The sequence below is a fragment of the Rattus norvegicus genome, chromosome 13 (assembly GCF_021556685.1).
Source record: "Rattus norvegicus strain SHRSP/BbbUtx chromosome 13, alternate assembly SHRSP_T2T, whole genome shotgun sequence".
NCBI lineage: Eukaryota > Metazoa > Chordata > Mammalia > Rodentia > Muridae > Rattus > Rattus norvegicus.
Window position 1 is genome coordinate 104,809,328 of NC_141546.1, and position 18,926 is coordinate 104,828,253.

At 50.5% G+C, this 18,926-nt stretch overlaps 1 long non-coding RNA gene across 4 annotated transcripts; it reads left to right on the forward strand.

Moving 5' to 3' along the window:
- Nucleotides 1-974: 974 nt before the first annotated feature.
- LOC120096349 (uncharacterized) lies at nt 975-6,746 on the forward strand. 4 transcript variants are annotated; one of them, XR_015636391.1, is made up of 5 exons: nt 975-2,103; nt 3,207-3,311; nt 3,428-3,548; nt 4,738-4,844; nt 5,419-6,746. It is a non-coding gene; the product is annotated as an uncharacterized LOC120096349 (long non-coding RNA). The 4 variants fall into 4 exon arrangements; XR_015636392.1 differs by lacking the exon at nt 4,738-4,844 and having other exon boundaries at nt 5,419-6,743; XR_015636394.1 differs by lacking the exon at nt 4,738-4,844 and having other exon boundaries at nt 3,401-3,548; nt 5,419-6,741.
- The last annotated feature ends 12,180 nt before the right edge of the window (nt 6,747-18,926 follow it).

Genomic DNA, 18,926 nt, shown 5'->3' on the forward strand with positions numbered 1-18,926 from the left:
GCAGAGAGCTGGCAGAGACCCACCCAGAATCCCTTTCACGTTCCTTGGCAAGGTGCCTGGCAGTGTATGAGGTCGTGGTGGGGTACCTGGGGTCCTCATCTTCACCTCAGGTGCCCTCACTCTTCACCTCAGTCTGCCCCACTCCTGTGCTCCCCATTCAGGAGAGCAGCGTGGCGGTGGTGGTCACAAGAAAGCCACAAGGCCTGAGGACTTCGCTAAAAGCAGCGTCTCCATTGTGATGGAAGTTGGCGATTCACTTGTAGTTCACGTCCTCCACCTGACACATCCCCGTGTGTCATCCGGCAAGTTAAATGGTAGCTGCCAAGCTGCTGTGCAGTGTGAGGCCTCCCTCTCCATTGCTTGAGCGTTTAGAGTGAAGTGATGGTGGTATATGCTGTCCCGGAGCCTGAGGCTCCTCGCTAGCATTCGGGTTCTACTTCCCGACTTTCCGATTGTTCCTGCGGGCACAGGGACTGCAGCTACCCCTGCGTCTCTGAGGTCGGCCCACCCAGGAGGATGTGCTGGACTACCCCACTCCACTCATACCCTTTCACACGTGGGGACTGGAAGCCTCTGCACAGGCAGGGGAGGCTTCTTCTGTGTCTCCTGACCTCACCCCAGCCCTGTCCACCTAGGTTGTGCACAGACAGTCAGTATTTGATGAGAGCAGAGTCCTTCCCACTCTGCCTGAGTTGAAGAACAGAATCCAAGCCCTGACCCCCTGACCTTGGGCACGGGGTCTTTCAGCCCCATAGCCGTCCTCGGCTTTCCACAGCCACTTTTAAAAGTGTTCGCCCTTTCTGAAGAGAAGCCCATCAGATGACGACTGGTGTCAGAAGGAGCATCAAGGATTCTTCCCAGTGGTCCTGGAAGGGCTGCAGCTTGGGGAAATCATCCTGAGCCTAGGTATACGGGGAGAATTGACGTCATAATAAAGGGAGAGAAATAAGTTCCGGGTAAGGGTGGGAGAGTTCAGGGGGTGGAGCTGGGGAGGGGAGAGAACAGCAGAACATGTTTTGTTTGGAGAAAGAAAAAAACACTACAATGAAACCTAACATTCCGTATGCTGATAAAGACAGAACAGAATAGAAAAATTCCACAGCCTCGTCCAGGGCCAATCCTGAATTAATAATGTCGTAATTAGCAAGTGCCCTTTCTGACAAACGCGGTGAGTGGGTCCTTAGAGAGGTCAGACACGGTTTGCCCCTGTGCCTTTGGAACAGAGCGAGCTAGTGCCGAGCCTTCGGACCTGACAGCCCTCCGGAGGATCAACAGCTCGGGGGCTAAGGGCTGAGCTCCATCGTGGAGAGGAAGTGAAGAAGCGGGAACTCGACCCCGAGGTGCCCAGCACACAGGCGATCCTTGGGACTTCCGGGTTTCAAAAGTTCCAGTCTGGAGCGATCCCCTTCCACCCACAACTCCTGCTTCCTGACACTCGCATAGACCAGGGGAAAGTCTGGGAAGATCTTTCAAACAGCTCACCTTCATGCCTGCCTCCTCTGTCCTGTCCCTAGGACAGCCAGTGTAAATGGCTACAAAGCGAGGGGCTTAAGGCAACAACACACAGGTATCCCTCCCTGTTCAGGAAGTAGGGAGCATGGTGCCTAGGTGAGTTCAGGGATGGGTCCTCCTGGAGGCTGCAGATCTGCTCCCCACTTGCTCCCAGCTTCCTCCCGGTGTTGCCAGGGACCTTGGCTACCCTCCACGGGCAGATGCATTACTCCCTGTCAGCCTCCAGCTTCAGCTCACCTCCTTCCCGGAGTTCCTCTGATAATAAAGTGACAAGGATGAGACTATGGTACCAACTCAATTAGAGGCCTTGTTACCAAGGAAGTCAAGAGGACATCACGTGGGCCTGTATGGGATGACACCAGCAAAACCAGACCATGACCTGGTAGAAAAGACCAGACTCATGTGAGAAGAAAAATGGCTCCTAGAGGTGACAGGAACGCCAGAGAAGAACACGGACCCGGGTAGCTAAAGACACAGCCACCTGCTCCAGGCACAGCCTGGCCTGTGACCTGGACCCACTCCTGTCCCTCCATGAACACACTCTGCCTCTGATGAATCCGTCCTCAACAGTCTTCAGACTTACAGGCCTAGGTAAGGCACCCATGAGCCAAGACCTCAACCCCTGCCTGTGGGCGGGGGAGGGGGACCCAGGGAGACCAAGGGGCCAGGTGCCAGGGGTGAGGGCAGCGCACAGAGGTGTTACCCCCCCCCCATCTTCTTCACCTGAATCATTTAACAGAGAGAGGGCTGGATATGAGGGTGTGGGACCTAAACCAGAATTCATTTCTGCCCATGAAACTTACTAGAAGATCACCCTGGGGGACACGTGTGCCTCACTGTGGCCTGCCCAGCCTTCTCGAAGGGACTTAGATCTCAGCCACAGATACTAAGTGATGCAGTCTCCTGGGAACAGACATGGCCAGGCCTCCCCATGCCTGCCCTTTGCCCCAGGGTAAGGGTGACTGCAGCAGCCATTGGACACCTCTCATGGAAAAGTGGGCATTGAGCAAAAGACTTCCATCACTCACAGATGTGCCAGGAGGCCAGCGAGACAGATCATGCCAGGCTCCAGGGCGACCAAGTTCTTCCTTGTCCCCTGCTGATGCGTGTCATGTTCTCGCCCTGTGTCGGAGACTCAGTGACCCTGCGGTCTGACCTAGTCTTTGGCTTCCTAGAGCCTCAGTCACTCCCTCATGTCTAGCCCCAGGCTGTCAAGAAGCACACACTGGCAGCAATAGCTCAGCTTCCCCCAGCAGTCCCTTAGGCTCCTCCTCAGCTGGATAGCCCACAGCTACCAGGCCTCCAGTGCCTCAGCCTCCTCAGCCCGAGCCGCTGATGTCTGTTGTCCTAAGCTAACCCGCCAAGCCACCGAGGCCAGTACCCCAGGTCGGATGCCAGAGAGTGTCCATCCTCATGTCCTCCCCCTCCCCCAGACCCCTGCTCAGGATGACCTTAGCCAAGGACACAGGCCTTGAGAACTCCTGTCTTTCCTCATTTAGGCTGCACCACCTTACCAGTCCTGCACTGCCCTGGCTTGCAGAAGGAGCAAAGGAACTTTAGCCAGAAGCCCAATGGCCTATGTGACCCACACATGCCCCACCCCCTCAGTGGCCCACAGGTCGGAGCTCCCACCCCACGGCTCTTCTCCCTGTCAGGTGTGCGTCTCTGAAGGCACCTGCATTTCTGACTTGCAGCTGCCTTGTTCTTGCCCTTGGACATTCTGGAGACACGGACAGCCTTAGCTTCCCCTGAGATCACCTCTGTGGAGGCTGGAGAGCCATGCAGCAGATAAATGAGAGGTAGGTAAGGGGTCTGCAGTTGACAGCCAATGGAGGAGGGGCAGAAGGCCCTGCACTCCAACCCCACTGTCACTCCCCCTGGCTGCCAGACTCTCAGTCAGGCCACCATTATCCAGGGGCACTTCAGAGACACAAAGACAAACCTTCAATACCACAGCCGGAAACACTAAGTCTGAAGAGTCAGCCGCCTGCTCTGAACAACTCTTACCTTGGTTTCCCTTTTCTGTCCAGAACCAGGTAATTTCTCTCTACCTAGCATCTCCTGTGACTGTGCATTCTGCTCCCACTTGACTGTCTGCCTGTCTGTCTATCTATGTGTATGTGTGCATGTGTGAGTGTACATGTGTGTGTGCATATGGACATGGTTCTGTATGAGTACACACGCCACAGTGTAACCGGAGACAAGAGTCAATTCTCCTTCATCTATGTGGGTCCTGTGGATGGGGTTCGGCAGCAAGCACCTCTACTCACTGAGCCTTTTTGCTGGCCCTGCTATGACTTTAACCATTACCCCCACATCGCTTGGGGTGACTTCAGAGCTGCCTGAATGTGGCTCATGCTTTCCTGAACACCACACACACACACACACACACACACACACACACACACACCATTCCTTTCCAGAGCTATGGCTGACCTCTAGAAACGTCTCCCGGACTCATCTTTGCCTCTCTTGGCAAACTGAGTCATAGTCCAGATGTAGTGGCACGGTGGCTCTGAGAAGACCCGCCTAGGCCTCCCAGTGAATGCCACGTTGTGCTATGGCCTCTTCTTGCCACACTGGCCACCTCTGCCTGCTGTGTGAACGTCTTTGGGACAAAAGTGATACCATCCGCTTAAGGCCACAATAAGGTTCCACCTGGACTGACTTAGAAAAGCATCAAAAATAAGCCAGCCATCTGTCCTGACTCCCCTGCTCCCTCATGGTCCCACCTCTCAATAACTCCCCAAAGTTCTGCCTCAGGCAAAACAAACACCCTCCATAGAAAGTACAGAGACACAGCAATCCAGGGAGAATTTTGAGGAAAAGCCCCGTCTTGCCTCTTTGACTCTTATACAGTCCAGCACACAAGAGTTCTCACACTATGCCCAGAGAAACCTGGTGGGCTCACACTGCTGGTCACACACTCCTTCCTGCTCCTCCAAGCTTTGTGAAGTTTCTGCTCAGATCATATTTACACGGAAGAAAGCCGCCTGACTGAGAAGGGGTTGAGTGAGCAGTTCCTTTCCCATCACCAAGGAGCTGAGGGGCCGCACGTGCAGGCCCGCAGGTCAACCGACAAGCTGAACTAGTAGGACTCCTAACTAAAACAAATTCCGGGTGGGACACTCCCAAGTGGAACGCAGCGGGTAGCCTGTGGAAATTCCCCAGCCTGATTCCCACTCTGTCTGGGTCAGCGGCCCTCACGTGTGTCAGTCTCTTTAGGCGGCAGCTCCAGTTTTCCAGACCCCAGGGAGCAGACACCTTTCCACTTTGTCCTTTGCTGTCACATGCCAGCACCAGGCCCCTTGGATGCTCTCCAGTCCCAGCAGGTGAGAAGTGACCTTTGACCCCTCTCTTGGCTCCCACCCCCAGGCCCCCAGCGTTCTCTTCCCCTCCCACCTACTTTGTGAGTGCACTGTGTGCATCTCTGCCCTGCCCATCGTTCTGATCGACCACACGTTCTGATGGGAGAAAAAAGATGGAGGGAAAGTAAGTGTGGACTTTTCACCATAAATGACCCCACAAGACACCCCCAAACTCCTCTCCCGGACAGTCCTGTCCAATATCCCTCCGACAGAAACGTCACCGCCGCGCCTCCGCCGCCACTGACGCTGCTACTGAAATTAACGGAATCTGGCAGGAGACCCTATTGTTTTTCCAATCCCTAGTTCTGCCAAGCAAACACAGGGATCTTGATGAAAATGGCCGCTCCAGACAACTGTGTTTCAGGGGCACAAGATGCTCCCACATCGCCCTCAGCCTGGGTGCGCGGCGTGAGCGCAAGCTGGAGGCTCTCTGGTTCGGACATGCTGACAAGTTTTTGTGAGGTTTTTTTTTGTTTTGTTTTTTGGTTTTTGGTTTTTGGTTTTTTTTTTTTTTTAATGCAACTAAAATGTTAAACAGGAAGCCTTTCAGGACGCCTGCCACGGACGGCGACCGAGTGCCAAGTTCCCCCTCTCCTGTGGCAGCAGCTCCGAGCCGACATTTTGTGATGTGGGGATGCTGGGTCCAGGTTTAGAGGACTGTAGCCAGAGACCCTGGAAAAAGCCTCGCCGCCTTAACGAAGACCCTTTGTCCTTCGTGTCCCCACACCTATCGATCTGGCCTGAGGTGCCAGTGTCCAAATGAGTGTCCCTCCTGGCACTGCTGGTTTGACTGACAGTGACACACTCAGGCCGCATCAAAAGCGCCTGTTTATTCCCCAGGTGGGAAAAGGATCCTCTCTTCCCACACCTTGAACAGTTCAGAGCCACCATGGTCTCCTCCCCCTTGGTTTTCGACTGTGCTGAGAGAGGATTTGATTACTGGCCGCCCACTTGAAAAGCAGCATTTGTGCCTCAGTCGCCTCTGTCTGTCCTTGCCCCATTGTTTTAGGGCACAACAGAGTGGCAGTCTGCACTGTCACCCCTACAGGAGGAGGCTTTTGTTGAAACAGAAACTTCGTATGGCCTAAAGGAACTGAATGAAGTGGGAACAGAAAGCTAACAATGGACAATCAGTATCACTTGAGAAGAAAGGACAGGAGCACTGGGAAGAGGAGCTGAGACAGCAACTCTGGGGACCAGGCACTTTGCAAGGGACCAGGGAGTTTCATTTCCAATCCTCAAAGATAACCAAGTCCTCCCTGGTCTCTGCTTCCCTCAACTCCTGGGGACACACACTGATCAGTTAATAGGCTGGGGCATCTCTGAGAGAAACAGCCCCACGCTCTTCCTGAATGTTCCTAAATGCTGTGGAAGGAAGAAGAGTGCAGCACTGTGAGCATGAAGGCAGGAGGTTTGCACTCACTGGGAAAACACAGAGGATGGCAACAATTTTCTTGCTCAGGGCCACACTCGCAGGCCCGCCTGACCCTCCACAGTTGCCTCCCTCAACCACCAGCCACTGGAACTAGCACCCCCACATTGCCTCTCACAGATGAAGCGTAGCCAGCAGCCTCTCTCCCAAGGCAGTCCCCAGTGAAGCTCATGATCTGGAGCTCCCCAGGGTCCAGGCAGAAAGTGGCTTGCCCCTGTCTCACCTCTCCTTGGTCTCCCTTGGGCTCTGTCAGCCATGTATATCCAGACACCTACCACAAACTCTGAGAAGACAGGAAGGTGAAGCTAAGAGAGGAGTGGGTCCCCCACTGCATCCACTGATCCACTGGAGCACCTTTCAGTGTGTGCCAAAATGGCGTCACAGCACCATCCCCCCCCCCCCCCAGTTCAAGCATCTATATTAAAAAAAAAAAAAAAAAGAATGGCCACTTCTGTCTTTCATTCTTTCTATAGTGGGGTTTGAACCCAGGGCCTTGCACACACACAGGCAAGCTCAACCATTAAGTTCTGTCTTCAGCCTTAACTTCTTGAGGCAAGATTTTACCATGTGGCCTAGGTTAACCTTAGTCTCAAGATCCCTCTGCCTCAGCTTTCTGAGTGCTTAGATACAGGCATGTGCCACCATGCCCAGTGGGATCCCGATACCGACTGGCACACTTCATGAAAACAGCTACCTTATATATACACAGGAAGACCGAGGAAGGGAGCGGCCCAGCACCCAGGCTGAAACTCGGGAAACCTGGGAGAGGCTTGAAAGTATGAAGAGCTGTGTTGGTGTTATGGAGGCAAGCAGGAAGTACTCTCACTGAGGTCATCCGATGAAGGTTAACAGAGGAAGTCATGGGGTAGCTGTGCAGTTCTTAGGGCAGATGGCAGAAGAGCTGCTACACCTGCTAGTCCCGAAGGGACAAGAGGGGCGAGAGGAAAAATGATCAGATCGGGAACCTGCGTGCATCCTAGGAGGGACACAAAGGAAAACTCTCCAGTCCCACCTCTCCCCAGATACCCAGAATTTACCACTCCAACCCATCTTACTAGCACACCCAAACAAGAAGACAAGAGACTCAAAGGTCAGAGCAGAGTCAGAAGGGGCCGCGTGTAAAGTTGGGCAAACAAAAGAAGCCAACACACATGGGGCCCATGCTTCTTGATACAGTTTTTAAATGTTTGTATGTCTAAACATCTCTGTAGATTAAAAATACCTAACTTTAAAATGTATTTTTAACCATCCTATCTCTTCTCAGCCAGATCTCACGTCAGTTCTAGCATTTTCTAACGGGTCCAATCCAGACTTGTGTGAGAGGTTAGATCTCTACGCTTCCTGGGAAGAAAGTACTCAGCAGAGCGTCTTGCACACCCTCCTCTGTCTACTCAGCTGTACGTGTGTGAGTTCCAGGAGCTGGGGAGACACAGATGCCCCCAGGTGCATCCCTCAGCTCTGTAGAACTCAGGGCTCAAAACCTGAGCAGATCGGGTCCTGCCTCCCCTCCTCGTTCCTAGGTCGCTCCGTGGCCATTGATAGCTTCCTCATCTGAACAGGCTGTTGGCATCTCTGTGCTGTGGGAATGGTAAAGGCTCCAGTCAGGGCCCAACGTAGGTAGCTGCTTCTCTGGGGAGTCGAGGGGGTGTCTGTGTTATCTCCTGGGACTTGGGGGCACAGTGGCATAGTATGTGGGGAAAGGACACATGCATCTGGTTCTGATAAAAACCAAGGTACAGCAAAAGCTGTGACCCAGCTCCCAGCCAACCACACCTCCTCCCTCCTCAGACCCTTCCGGCCCCAAGCTCCATGGAAACCAACATTGCAAGGAGACACAAGACAGGACATGTCACTAACCAGAGAACCAACCCTGTGCCCAAGAGAACACAGAAGAGCACAGCTTCCTGGAAGGCGGTAATGAGGGTTCTATTGTGAACAGACCTAGATTTCCATTCTTCCACCTTGCTTTCGGGTATATTTGACTGTGAGGAAACCACCTCACCCCTCAGTATGCCTCTTCCTCTGATTTGACCTCTCTGGGACTCAGTTTTTTCATCTGTGAAAGGGACACAGGAGTGGCTGTCAGGAAAGAGAAGATGGATCGCCCATCTGTGTGTCTTGACAGGAAGATGAATTCAGGAGCCACACACACCCGCCAGTTCAGTCTCTCTTTGAATTAAGCACAGGGTAAGCACCTGCGGAGTGATTTCAAACTCTCATCTAGAGGAAGGTCCCGGTCTTTCACTTCGCTACAGCCTGCTCTCTTAGGGTAAGGTAAGTGTTGTTCTGGGGGTGCACTGATTCCTCAACATGAAACGAGTTTTTCTCCCACCTCCCTTCCTGCTCAGGGTCCAGCTCTACTTAACCTGGGCAGCCAACGTCTGCAGAGGAAAAAGACAAAAAAAAAATTAATTAAAACTAACCAATCTCAAAGGACCAAGAGTTCCCGATGACATCCCTACCTTCCTGTTGTTTCAACCAATCTCTCTGCTGAGTGGTGGTCCCCCCAAGTAATTTGATGCCCATCCCTCTTTGGCCAGTCTGTCCTTGGAAAACTAACAATGCCCAGGCCCAAGCAGAAATTTTTGCTAAAAATACCCTGCATTCCTGAGTGACAATAGCTCTCTCCTCAAACTCAGGGACAGCCAGGTTAAAAACAGCAGCCGGCAGCTTTAGATGGCAAGAGCAACCAAGACAGGGAGGCCTGCGACCAGCACATCACGCTGAGACATCTGCCATCTTGGCCCATCCCGGCTTCCCTCTTCCCAGAGGCAGTGGGCATCTCAATGGCACAGGAAGCTGGACTTCTCCGCGGGGTCTGTGGGCTCTGCAACGTCTTGGACAGAAGATGAGAATGGCCTGGAAGGAAGCAGCAGAGACCGGATGCCTCAACTATTCACTGGCCCGTGTGCTATCTGGCTCGATGTGCAAATGTCTCTCTAGTAGAAGTGTCAGAAGCAAGGAGAAGTTGAAAGCCATGTCACAATCAGGTGGGCCCAGGAGCTGACACAAGCTGAAGCAGTTTTCAGGAACCATTGACCCCCTGAAGCGAGACCAGACAGACAGAAGTGAGGAGAGTATGCCGTGTTCACTCATGGCTGAGTCCCTTGCCTTCCTGGAAGAAGTCAAACATCCACTTGCTTCCTTTCCTGTCTTGAGAGCCAGTCTTACAGGTTACGCCCTCCTGCGAGCACCTCAGTCCAGCCCTCGATACACTTTAAGGACCAGCTGCTTGCGTAGACCCACAGCCTGTCCCCAGGGGCTGGAATCACCCCGTTGTTGAGAGCTCCTTGAAGGGACATCCGGACTGTGTCTTGGGTGACATGTTCCATGAGGAACACTCAGGGCTTCCTAGGCGCTCAACCCTGTGTCCTGGGCATCTGAGGTGGCAGGAATGACCTTTTCACCTGTGGCTCCTCTGCAAAATTGTAGGCGAAGGGTTCGGTTCACTTGAATCTCTCCTGTCCATGCCCCAGGCTCGTCCAGTTTGTACCTGTGAACCACACTGCCCCAGGGAAGCCGTCTGTGCTATCCATCCCACTTGTAGACCACAGCATCGAGTCACAGTGTCAAGGGCTGGGCACACCTCCTAGGTGGACTTTAAAGGAGACTTTAGCCATGTGTACCCCCTTACGACCCAGTGTTGTTTGCTGAGTTTTCGTGCAGTAGTCAGCAAACCTGCTTATGGATTCTGGTGTACATTGATTCAACAGAGCAGTGAGATCTCACAGGGATTGCTCATTTAATTACAACCTCCATTTATCTTTTATTGGATTACAAATATTGGGTTTCATGATGGCATTTTTCATGCAATATTTGTTGTTGTCGTTCCTCTCCCCTATGCTTCTCACCCTCCTCCCACTGACTCTCATCCTCCTCCCACTGACTCTCACCCTCCTCCCTCTGACTATCACCCTCCCCCCAACCAATTTTCATATTGTGTCATCCTTGCCCCAACTTCCTTAGCACCTCCTGTTTCTCCTTTATGGTATTGACCTAGTTGCATATCCTGCACCCATTTTCTTATTGGATTCTGAAATACTGAGATTATTCATATACACAGACATGAAGAGAAGTGAGAGGCTGAACGACAGGACCTGAGTTCAAATCTCCAGAAACCACATATAGGTTGGCTGCAGTAGCACACAGCTGTAACCCCAGTGCTCTCATGGAAAGGTGGGAGTCGGAGGCAGGAGAATCCCAAAAGATGTCAGGACAGCTAGGGCAGTGCAGGCAAAGTTGAACAAGAGATCTGTCATAAACACACACACATATACACAAGTACACACATGCATATACATACTCATACACTTACACACCCAAACATACACACATACATGCATATACATGCACACACATGCACACACATGCACACAGATACACTCATACATGCGTACATGTGCACATATATGCATACACACATGTACACACATGTATGAATATACACAATACACATGTGCACACACATACATTCACACATATACACATGCACATACATGCATACATACATATACATACATACACACACATGCATGCATTCACACATATACCTGCACACACACATGCATATACACACACTTACACTTATTTTTTTTCTTTTTTCTTTTTTTCGGAGCTGGAGACCGAACCCAGGGCCTTGCGCTTGCTAGGCAAGTGCTCTACCACTGAGCTAAATCCCCAACCCCCACACTTACACTTATACACCCATACATACACATATATGTGCATATACACACACACACTCATATACATGCACACATGTGCACATATACAAATACACACATGTGCACATACACTCATATACATGCACACATGTGCACATATACAAATACACACACATGAACACACATACATGAACATACACACATACACATGAACACATTCACACACACACATATACCTGGACATATACGTGCTCACACACAGAGTAAGTGAAATTAGAGTAAAGAACAACATAGGAGTTGGGGATTTAGCTCAGTGATAGAGTGCTTGCCTAGCAAGCGCAAGGCCCTGGGTTCGGTCCCTAGCTCCGAAAAAAAGAGAAAAAAGAAGAAAAAGAAAAAGAAAAAAGAAGAACAACATATAACTGACTTGTGCACAGCACAGTAGGCCTTCAGAAATAGACAGCTCTCTGAAGCTGAGGCCCCATGGATAACAGAACAATCACAGTTTGAAATATCTAAAAGTCACTGTGTGAATAAGGCGAGTCCTTTAAACCCAGACCTGTAAACATGCACTTCTATGCATGACTCAAAGGGGCCCGGGCATCTCAGCAAACTGCCCACCAGTGACGACACAGACCAAAGCATGTGTCCTTCAAACATGAAGAGAGAAGGAGGGTTCCATACTTCTGTGTGAAAAGTGATCGTTACCGCATCCCAGCAAATAAGAAACCAAAAGCAAAACCTGGTGTAAGATTCTCTGTGTCCTGTGATTATTGTCACTGCGGTTACCTGATGCTCCCCTGACCTTCTAGTGGCCATACCTTCCTTCCCAGGGCCCTGAATGGATTCTCTCCAGGAGGAAGCATGTTGACATAGAAACTGGTGCCAAGGACTGTGTCTTAGAGCTTCGTCCTTAGCTCTGACTCTTTGACTCCTAAGTATCCAATGACAGCGTCCCTATCTGGACCCATAAAGCTTAAGCCCATCCAGCTCTGAGAGGCTTTTCTAGTTTCTCCTCTTCTGCTGTCCGTTGGCCCAAAGAACTGTAACCCATCTCCTGATCTACCTGTCTTATGCCTACCTAGAATCAGTGTGTGTGTGTGTGTGTGTGTGTGTGTGCGTGTGTGTGTGTTTCCAGGCTTATGTATGTGTGAGTGCACTCTGTGCCTATGTGTGTGATATGTCCATATGTGTAGCATGGGTGGGTATTTATGTATGTAGTTTATATAGGCATGTGTATATGTGTTAGGTATGTGGCATACGTGTACTTATATATGTGGATGTATATATTATGTGTGTGTATTCTGTATGTGTATGTGCAGGTATCTATTGTATTTGTGCATGTGTGAACATATTTGGGTGTGGATATGGATCAGTGTGTGTGCCCACATGTGCATGTATGTGTGTGCCCACATGTGCATGTATGTGTGTGCCCATGTGTGCATGTATGTGTGTGTCCACACATGAATATACTCTGGACTCCTGAGCTTACCCTTCATACACTCAGGGCTGATACTCATCCTTTTCGGTGAAACACAATTGGTAATACATTGGAAACACCAGTTACCCTATAAAGAAATGTAGAAACACTCTAGTATGACAGGGATGTTTCCTAAGCTACGGTGATGGCAAGACACTGACTCAGGGAATACCGTGGCCCCTGAGCATTTTAGAACAGCTGATCACAGAAACCATAAGGGAAAACCAAAGGCAAGGAGCAAAAAATCCAGAGAGAGGGCAGTCAACCACTGCCCCATGGAAAGTGGTTTCAGAGTGAAATCACTAGGCCATAGCTGTGCAGACAGGCTACACAACAGAACAGGGGTGGAGGGCCTGCGGTGGACCATTATCAGCCACATAACGGCACAGCCGTCTTCTCCCTCACAGACGTAGTCCTTCCCACAGTGAAGTCTTTCCAGGCTGATCTTTCATCTCAAAGATTTCAAAACGGTTTTGTGGAAGTACCCGGCTTTCCAAGTCAACCGTGGCCAGGCTGCCCTTCTCTGTCTGTGCATACTGATGTGGATTCATACGTGTCTCTCCCCAGCTCTCAGATGGGAGCTCATGGACAGGCCAACGTCTTCTCTTGTCCCCTGGCAACTAGCCCAGGGACAGGCACAGGCCGCCTGTAGACGTTCACAGAAAGATGCCTCGGAGTGGCATCTGTCGGGAGGGGAAAGGACCTGGGCATGGCATGGTCATCCTCAAGATAAGAGGTTCTCCAAGCTGTGGCATGACCTAAGAACCCAGAAGGGCAATGAGAGACGACAGACAGTGTCCTAGAGGCATGCTCTCAGGTGCCACAGCAAGGCAGGTACCAGGATGTGTTTGCTGCATTCTGTGCTGACTGTGGAGAAAAGACGGACACAGAAAACTCAGCCCCCATCATCAGAGACAGTGAAGCCTGAGGAGAAGACAGGTTACCCACAGTAAAGAAAGTGCATGGAGCCAGGCACTGTGCCCACCTTCTACCTATGATCTCTCATTTGATTCTCTCAGCATCCGTCAAAGGTAACGGCAACTCCATTTTGTGGGTGAAGCTTAACAGAGCAAAGACCCAGAGAGCACTCTCTCAAGATTAGAGGAAGGCCAACATTCTTGGTTGCCTTTCTTAGATGTCAGACCCACCACATGCTCCTTCCCCAGGCCACTCCCACATGCTCTGGAGGCTGTCACTTTTGATTCCTACTTCAGGCTCCTAGAGAAACCACTTACCACCTAAAATATCTACCTTCCCTGCATCAGTCCTTTCCTACCAGGGCCATTGACCTGGCCTGGCTCTGAGCCTCCAGGACGGATTCACTGGAGTTGAGCAGTCTCTGTGGTTGTGCTTCCTAACCACCCGGAAACGCTTGGCTGGTGGTGCTTATCCTTCCTGGCAGTTAAACTTCACTATCAACTAACTGGATTGAGAATTCTAGAAGATACACATACCTCAGGTTGTGTCTACAAAGACCTGGAAGCATTTAACCGAGGAGGGAAGACCTTGAATGCAGGTGGCATTACCTAATCCACTGAGGTCTGAAGATGGAGGAAAAGTAGGGATGGAGACTGGGGATGGAGATGAGCGCTGCCTGCATTCATCTCTCTCTGCTTCCTGACTGCAGGGACAAAGTGGACAATCACATGCTTCCACCGTCTGCCCCTTCTCCCCCAACTCCCTCCCCCGCCCCTGCTGCCCTATGCTCCACCCCTGCTGTTCTGCGCTCCCCCCCAATACCAACCCTCCCTTCTCCAAAGCCCCTGCCAGCTGCCCCCACTGCCCCCACTGCATCATGCCCCCACCCACTTCACGCTCCTGCTGCTTTCTCTACCCTTAAACTGGAAGACAAGATAACCCCTTCCTTCCTGAAGTCACTCATCGGATGTTTCGTCTCAGCAATATAGTAATAATAATAATAATAATAATAATAATAATAATAATAATAATAATAATAATAATAAAAATACAGGTGTTCCTGCAGCCTACAGATGTTGCACTTCAAGCTCTCATGGATAAAGGGCCTTTTCTAAATACTTGCTAGGATCAGCTCAGGTTGCATTTTGCAAGTCATTACAGTAGCAACTTGAAATCAGCCATAGTGAGGAAATGTTTATACTCCTGAAACCGATGATGCTTTATCAACAGAGAAACTGAGTCACACACCGCTGCTTTCGGCTCTGGCTTCCCAGTTCGCTCTCTGTCCCGCGTCTCATGCTGCACAGTGCTCCCTGGACTGTCTGTAGGAAATGAGCATGCGTAGACCTGGGGCTTCTCGGAAGTCTAGGTGTTCAGTGAGGGGCAACAGACATCCAGAAGGGGATATTGATCGGAAATTAAGCTTTAGCCTGCCTCATTTGTCCCTTCAAGCAGTACTGTTTGAGATCTGACCAGGCCCTACAAAAAAGGTCACACTTGATTCTCCAAGATGGATTAATAATTTACAACCCTTCTAAAGTTATAGGAATTACCTGTAGGAGCCCAAACCCAGCCCCGGATCTCCACAGCACCGTGGCTGGGACTCTCCGTACTCCATCACTGCAGTCATGACATCACACTCTCTCCATCACTGCAGTCATGACATCACACTTTCTCTATTCCTTCACAGCGGTCATGACATCACACTTTCTCTCCTCCATCACTGCAATCATGACATCACACTCTCTCCATCACCGCAGTCATGACATCACACTTTCTCTACTCTATCACCGCAGTCATGACATCACACTCTCTCTACTCCATCACCGCAGTCATGACATCACACTCTCGATACTCCATCACTGCAGTCATGACATCACACTCTCGATACTCCATCACTGCAGTCATGACATCACACTCTCCGTACTCCATCACTGCAGTCATGATATCACACTCTCTCCATCACTACAGTCATGACATCACACTCTCTCTACTCCATCACTGTGGTCATGACATCACACTTTCTCTCCTCCATCACTGCAGTCATGACATCACACTCTCTCCATCACTGCAGTCATGACATCACACTCTCCGTACTCCATCACTGCAGTCATGACATCACACTCTCCGTACTCCATCACTGCAGTCATGACATCACACTCTCCGTACTCCATCACTGCAGTCATGACATCACACTCTCCGTACTCCATCACTGCAGTCATGACATCACACTCTCCGTACTCCATCACTGCAGTCATGACATCACACTCTCCGTACTCCATCACTGCAGTCATGACATCACACTCTCTCCATCACTGCAGTCATGACATCACACTTTCTCTACTCTATCACTACAGTCATGACATCACACTCTCTCTACTCCATCACTGTGGTGATGACATCACACTCTCCGTACTCCATCACTGCAGTCATGACATCACACTCTCTCTACTCCATCACTGCAGTCATGATATCACACTCTCTCTACTCCATCACTGTGGTGATGACATCACACTCTCTCTACTCCATCACGGCAGTCATGACATCACACTCTCCGTACTCCATCACTGTGGTCATGACATCACACTCTTTCTACTCCATCACTACAGTTATGACATCACATTCTCTCTATTCTGTCACTGCAGAGTTATGACATCACACACTATCTACTCCATCGCTGCTGACATGACATCACACTTCATGTTCTCAGTCCCAGATTCCCTGACTTCTGCTACTGGCCAGTGGCAGACACAGAAGCAGCTGTGACAGGCAGTGGTGGAGGGACAGCATGGGAAGCCAGGTCCAGGTCTCTGGAAGATAGGATCCATCTGTGGAGCCTGCACCAACAGCCCTGTAAGCTGCCACTGTACTGATGGAGCCCTAATCCTCAGCAGGAGGGGTAGCTGCCCTGCTGGCTTCTCTCTGAGTATGTCATACAGCTGAGGCAGAGCAGAGAGAAATCCCTTTCCTGCCACAGAAATAAATAATTAAAACCAAAGTTGGCTAACCTTGCCAGTGGGTAGAGAAAATATGGTGTATCCAAACCAAGTCTCTCACAGAAGCGCACCCGTGGGCACTCGGGCCCGCCACCACCCTGGCAGTGCTCACTGTATGTCTCAGGAGCCAAACTCTGCACCGTGCATCTCACATTGCCACCTGGCCCCCAGGTCGCAAAGGGTTGGGGACCGAGAAAAGGCGGACGCACAGGAGAGCAGAGATACAGCACACTGAGGCTGGGAGGGGCTGGGTGGTGCCACCAACAGGCAAACTGAGCCAAGCAGAACACGCGAGAGCTCAGGATGGCATAGGAGCTGGGTGTCTAACCTCTAGCATTCTGGCAAGCGAAAAATGTGACCTGGAGCTGCTGCCAACTTCTGTGATGTAAATACTCCATGGCTGCTTTCAAGGTACCAACTCTTCAAACACCAGGCTGCAAATCTGACAACAGCACCAGCATCCTGCTATTATAAAGGAGTCCTAGGAAAAACTCTAGTCCGTGGTGAGCCTGGACACACGGTTTGGAAGTAAGTGATGGGGAAGAGTTGCTAAAGAGCAAAAATGGTCAAGAGTCAGCTGGATGGAGTGTGGGACTCTGGGTGCCATCAGCTGTCCAGAAGTCCCCATCCACCCAGCTCTTCCAAGTCCTTGCGTCCCTTAGTCCTGTGGCTCTGCCTTTACTCCTATCTCACCTGGGTTAACCACTTCCTGGTGTCTCATGCTCTGGACCCCATAACATCTCGCCCTGGATACTTAATCTTGACCATCAGCTGGACAGGATCTAGAATCACCTAGGAAACAAGGTGATCTTTTGTTTTCTAGACACATCTCCAGGGAAGCTTCTTGATTAAGTTAACTGAGGTGAAAAGACTCAATGTGGGGTGCCGTTCTATGTGTTGGGGTCCCAGAGTGAATGAAGAGAGGAAAGCCAGCTGAACAGCAGCACTCATCTCTCTGCTGCTGGACTGTGGGTGCCCTGGGACCCTAAGCCTCCCACTTGTGTTGTGACAGCCCAATGTGGCGGATTGTACACCCAGGAGTGATGCACAGGAAACCCTTCCTTTCTTCTTTAAGTTGCCATGCCTTTGTCACATCAACAAGACACGTAATATGCGTTGACCTTTAGCCTCAGCCCCTCTGCTGACTCCCTTCCCACAGGAGGGTGAACACACTTTGCTACAATTTCTTGACCTTTTATCTCACTCTCAATCCCCATCTCTCACTTTATATTCAAAGGCAACATCTACTCTGTCTTTCATTTCTCTAACGTACACTTATGCACACTCACACACACTAACACATTCACACACTCATACATGCACACTCACACATACTCACACACACTAACACATTCACACACTCATACATGCACACTCACACACACACATTTCCACACACTTACTCATATACATTACACACATGCATATACACATAAGCTCACACACAGATGCGCTCATCCACTCACACATACACTCGCACACACTTACATATATAGTCACACAGTCACACACAGATGTACTCATATACAGATGCACACATACACATGCACACACATGCACACACACTTGCATACACAACACACATACACACTCTGAGACACACACTTACACACATGCACATACTCACACATACACTCACACACACACACACACTTCTCTGTCCCTTAGCTCCTTTCTAGGCCTCCTGAAAAAGCCTGAAGAAGAAGCTATTGAGGACTTCATGCAGACGTGGCTCTATTCATACTTTATTCCAAGGACCAAACAGCAAAATCCCCAAGCAAACACGTGGGCAGTCAACACAGATGATCATGACCATCCAAGTCCTTCCAGAAGGAGTGGCAGCCCAAATGCTACAGATAGTCGGCCTTTTTGCTCAGAAGGTCTTAAAACTGCCTGAGCTCTGGAATAGCGGATTGCAGACTTGAGAATGAGGAGAAACTGCTTGAGAATTGGAGTCGGGGCTGGTGGGGAGACAGAGAGAAAAAGTAGGAAAACAGAAAAACCAGTTTCTGAATGATATGGATAAAGAAGGAAGGCCTTTAGGAAACTGTTCTTGGAACTCAGGAGCCGGTGACAAGGAAGCAACAGTCCACGGCAGGCAGGTCTCCCGCGAGGTCCTCAGCATGCACCCCACAGCTCACTAATGCATTAGTATGAGGGACTGGAGGGAGGGGTGCTCAGAGAGAAAAACAAGGGGCCAGCTGACATCTGGGTTACCCCAGCTACAGCAGGGAGGAATGACAAGTGAATTCAGCAGAAATGTTTTATTTCCACGTCTATTGTCTAGCCTAATTATTGGTTGAAATTAGAGGTTCTGCCCCGATCATGGCCATGAATAAGTAAAGATATGTTTGAATTTCCACAGATGTTATCGAGTTTCATGTATCTTTCCTTTCTGGGAATGAAAAAGAAGCTGCAGCTAGGCCACATACACTGACATCTACGTTTAAGCTATAAAGGCCTTGCCCCGCTGAGGAGGCACCTGATGGCACCCGCACAAGTCAGGCTTCTGACTGCATTCGGATGTCTCCGTCCATCAGACCCCACAGCTGACTA